This window comes from Budorcas taxicolor, chromosome 22 (genome assembly GCF_023091745.1).
Source record: "Budorcas taxicolor isolate Tak-1 chromosome 22, Takin1.1, whole genome shotgun sequence".
NCBI classification, from domain to species: Eukaryota; Metazoa; Chordata; class Mammalia; order Artiodactyla; family Bovidae; genus Budorcas; species Budorcas taxicolor.
Window position 1 is genome coordinate 56083669 of NC_068931.1, and position 5267 is coordinate 56088935.

The 5267-nt window shown below is 45.3% G+C and overlaps 1 non-coding gene across 1 annotated transcript; it reads right to left on the bottom strand.

Moving 5' to 3' along the window:
- Positions 1-346: 346 nt before the first annotated feature.
- Positions 347-418, bottom strand: TRNAC-ACA (transfer RNA cysteine (anticodon ACA)). Its single transcript has one exon. It is a non-coding gene; the product is annotated as a tRNA-Cys (tRNA).
- Between the last annotated feature and the right edge of the window lie 4849 nt (positions 419-5267).

A 5267-nucleotide genomic window follows, 5' to 3' on the forward strand; every position in this document is an offset into this window, starting at 1 on the left:
ATTTCAAGATATATCCACCTATAACCCTGTCTTCAGTAGAATTTTTGTAACCCCATAAAGAACTTTATTTGCCTCCGCATAAGAGACTGGACTTCTGAATTGAATCCTTGAGAAGCCACCTGCAGATACTGCCACTCCTCTGGTTTTCATGGAAAAAGAAGGAGGGATCTTGAGGAAAGCTTTATGCCATTCAGGTAGCCACATGAAATGAAGTGAAATGAAGGCGTTTAGTCATGTCCAACTCTTTGTGACCCCATGCACTGTATAGCCTACCACACTCCTCTGTCCATGGGATTTTCCAGGCAAGAGTACTGGAGTGGGTTGCCATTTCCTTCTCCAGAGGATCTTCCCAACCCAGGGATTGAACCTGGGTCTCCCGCATTGTAGGCAGACGCTTTACCATCTGAGCCACCAGGGAAGTCCTTAGGTAGTCACATACCTCTAAGCAATTGATAAAAATCACACAGAACATGTAAAGACAGTTCTTTGCACTCATGAGTCACGGATATTTGAAAACATCCATTCTTCATGTTCAGTCCTAAAGGCCGCAAACTCCCTAGCAAAGGTTCAAGCAACTAGGAGTACAAAGTCCTAACATAGTTTAATGGATGAATCAGGACACAAATATACACATTGATTCTTCACCAGATTTCTTTATTTCCACCAAGATGAAGGAATACATTGAAGGCTGATAGTAGTAATTTTCAGATTTATAAAATGGCTGCCCAGTTCTGTTGGCAGGAGATATGTACTGAATACCCAGATTTTCTTCCTATTTGTTTTTCATGTACAAAGGCCAACTAAAAGGGAAAATAAAGACACAAACCATGACCTCTGCTCTGCCCTCTAGGACTGTAGCATCCTGCAGAATCCCTCAAATTAAAATCTACGGATGATGATTTTATAGGCACCCTGATATCCAAGGCATACAGTGAAACTACAACCTAAGAGGAAAATTCTTTTTTGCTTCCAAAATGGGACATGGATTGTGTGTCAGAAAGCAACTTAGGAACAAACTAAATAACTCTTGACCTTTCTGGAGGATGGCTAGGAAGAATAAAGCATCTAAAGTTTAAAAAAAAAGTGGTATAATCATACAGGAATTATTATAGTGTATGCTAAGTTGCTTCAGTTGTATCCAACTCTTTGTGACCCTATGGACTGTAGCCCACCATGCTCCTCTGTCCATGGGATTCTCCAGGCAGGAACATTGGAGTGGGTTGCCATGCCTTCCTCCAGGGGCATCTTCGAGACTCAGGGATCGGCATGTCTCCTGCGTTGGCAGGAGGGTTCCTCACCACTAGCGACACCTTGGAAGCCCCTGACCACTGCATGATTTCTATTTATTTATTTTTTAATGCTTATTTCTTTATTTGGCTATATCAGGTCTTAACTGAAACATGCAGGCTCTAGAGCTCAGAGGCGCCGTTGCCTGGTTGGCTTTAGTTGCTCCATGGCATGTGGGCTCTCAGCTCCTTAACCAGAGACTGAATCCACATCCCTTGCATTGCAAGGCAGATTCTTAACCACTGGACCACCAGGGAATTCCCAGGATAATCTTTAAATCTATATCGCCATGTGGTCTAAAATCAACAATTCTCTAGTCCTACATATACATCTTTATTTTATATAAAATGGAAATTTAATATCTGAGCTATTGAACTATAGCCTCACACCACAAGTGGATTTCATCACAAACCCAGTGGGGAGAGAATCTCCAATTGCCCCCCACTCCAGGAAAGGCATTGAGGGTTTTCCATCCACAGCACCTGCATCTCCTCCAGGTGTCCGAGGTCTTCAGTTTTGCTTTGTGGTGTTTGTGGATGTCCTGATCTTTAATCAGGGGCTTTTCCACATGGGAGTTTGGAAAGCCTGTATCTCTGATGTGGGGTCTTAACTGCTGCAAGACCAACAAAGGTGGGGACAGACAGAGGTTGATGAAGTTAGAAAGCATGTAGATATTTCAAAGAAGTTCCTCCTACATGTGCTTGAGAAAAAATGAGTCGTGCATAGAGGAAGCAGGGGGCAGATTGTAGGAAGAAGAGGCTGGATGCAAAGCAGTGCAAGGAAGAGAATCGTGAACAGGAGATGCCCATAAGCATGGAGAGCACCTGTTAGATGCCGCAGGTTGAGGGCCCGAGACACTGCGGAAGGTGTGGGAGAGGAAGGGGTGGGTTAGGATGACTTTTAGGCTTTAGCTTGGGTGGCAATAGGCTGCGACATCATGTTCCAAAGTCAGAAACAACTGGGGAAGGAAGAAAACAATTTGGAATTCTGGCAACAAAGCCAGATTGTGTTAGAAAGATGGATGAATGTAATTTAAGGAAATAGAGGTTTGAATTACCTGTTCAAAAGTCAAGACATGAAGAGAAGGTGAGAGGTGTAACATACAACCTACGGTACGCTGGACCTCCCTGGTGGCGCCGATGGTAAAGCGTCTGCCTACAAAGTGGGAGACCTGGGTTCGATCCCTGGGTTGGGAAGGTCTCCTGGAGCAGGAAATGGCAGCCCACTTCAGTACTCTTGCCTGGAAAATCCCATGGACAGAGGAACCTGGTAGGCTATAGTCCATGGAGTCGCAAAGAGTCAGACATGACTGAGCGACTTCACTTTCACTGCACACTGCTCTGGAGCCCATTGCAGCCACTGATGGTTGGAGAGGCATGCCAAGATCCAGGGGATCCTTCATTAACCTCCCAAATTATGGCCCAACCCTCTCTTCTTATTGATGCGAGCAGGTTACACACACACACACACACACACTTTAGATTCGACAGATACTTTCCACCACTGCAATTTTTCTTGTTCCACCTCCAGCAGGAAAAAAAAAAAAAAGAGAGGAACTGAACACCATTCTCTGTAGAATTCTCCTCCTTGGAAATCAAAGTTAATTAACATTTACTGAACCTTTCCTGGACACATGGCACAATACCAAATTCCTAAAGGAAAACGAGGATGGATGTGTAGGCGTGGTACTAAAAACACATCAGAGGAGAAGGAGCAAGCCAGTTTAACAGGTTAGAGCACTTTTTCATCCCATGGCTGTGAGACTCTGGGCTATCAGTAAACAAACCCACTCATAATAAAAAGCCTTTGCATGCGTAAATACATGGTATTTAATTTCTTAAAATAAATTCATAAGCTCAAAGACTGAGCCATCTCTTATCACCTCCCTGCAAGTTGTAAAAAATATGCAAGTAAAATATATTTTAAAAATTGTCCACGCTAACGTCTACAAGCTCCATCAATTCTCACAGGCCATAGCACTGGGCGACGTTGTGTTTGCACATTCACCATAAAGTATGACACGTGTAAACCCTGATCCCACATTCACTGGCTTCTCTTTGCTTGTGATAGTGGTTCTTAATGCAGGCTGCCATTAGCATGATGAGGCACTTTAAAAAATACACATGCTTGGGTTGTTCATGCACAGACTTTGTATCTGTGGAAGCTGGACCCAGCTGATGATAGCTTTGTTCATCCCCAAGAGGATTGTAACATGCAACCCCATGCGATCGCCCATACCTCTAGGCATATCAGTCAAACCTGACTCCCATCAACTTTTTGAAATCCACTGATACCTCCAACTACTTCCTACAAACACTAGTCACTGAGATAATGGCTGGAGTGATCCTGCTTCTTCCATTACTCATAGGGCCCCCTGGGGCATCTACCCATTTTCCCTCCTTTCCACAGACCTCTCTCCCAGTTCCATTTCAAGCCAAGCAGAAAATAAACCTGTTTCTAAGACATGTTATCTTGGTGCCAATCTATCTCAGCATTTCGGTTTATTGGCAAAGAATATTGTCATTGGAGTTACTGCTCAAGGAGTCCATTATGACAGGAAAAGACAAGGTTATTTAGTCCAACTCATCTAGGTTTGGGTGTAGGGTGTAAGGTGTGAAGTGATTATATACTTTGCATACGATTCAAAGACCTCCAATGTATTGTTGCGTGCGTGCATGCATGCTAAGTCGCTTCAGTCCTGTCTGACTCTTTGTGACCATTTGGATTATAGCCTTCCAGGTTCCCCTGTCCATGGAATTCTCCAGGCAAGAATACTAGAGTGGGTAGCCATTCCCTTCTCCAGGGGATCTTCCTGACCCAGGGATTGAACCCAGGTCTCCTGCACTGCAAGCAGATTCTTTACCATCTGAGCCTCCGGGGATGCCCCCCAGTAAAACCTCCCTTCTAAAGTGTTAGGACCCAAATTGTCTGCCTTCTGCATGGAGACATCCCTGGGGAAGGGTACCTCCCGCTGCATTCCACTGGGTATACACCTTCACACAGAGTGGCATCTAAGCCTGGTTTCTGTCCTATATTCTAAGGCTCTTAATAAATGAGGATTGTGTGGCTGAAAAAACAGGCTCAGCTCCTAAGGCAGTCACGCCCACCTCACTGGCTCTTGGCATCCTTACAGCTCGTCCTGGAGGAAGCAGAGGAAGAGGAGCCAGACCTCGTGTCAGGAGGACCCCGGGCAGTGGGGGGCGGGGGGGGGGGGGCGGCTCACACACAGGGGCATGAAGGGGCTCCTGCCTGCCTGTGACTCTGGTTCAGACACCAGGCTTGTAAAAGTCAACACCATTTCAGTAACAGGCATGGGAGACAGAAATAACAGAAGGGAGTTTCTGACGTCATCTCCTTGTTGGAGATTTTTTCTTTCACTGAAGTGGCCAAGTATCTCAACACCTGTAGACAGAGTCTGTCCTTACCTCACAGTAGGAAAGAATCATTTTCATAAGTTCCCTAAGACAGAGCTTACTCTTCATGCCAGCGTCACTCCTGAGGACTCCAGTGATGCAAGCGGGACAGCACATGTTCTCAGGGAGCAGACTTGATTTGGGTCTCCCAGTGATTTACGGAACTTGCTTCGGGGAACATGAGCAGAAAGTGAGGAGAGACGGACACGTATTAAGAACTATAATTTGAAAGCTGGAAAGGCCAATTAAGATGCTCTGCGTGAAATTTGAAAGGAAACCATTGCAAAAGAATAAAACTTTATTAAGCGTCAGCCCTTCTGGGGCTTTTGCGCTCTTCCCCTCCTCCCCCCTCCATCTCTTTCATATCCTGAGTGTGTGCGTGCACATGAGTGGGCACATGCCTGCACATGCACACACACACACGCACACACACACACATATACATGCTGGAATGGATTTTATTCACTCTTATTTTCCAGATGATAAAACTAAAACCAGGCAGGCCGTGTCAAGGTCACAGCCAATAACTAGAGAGAGAAGCTTCTAACCTACCCATGTGCAGATCTG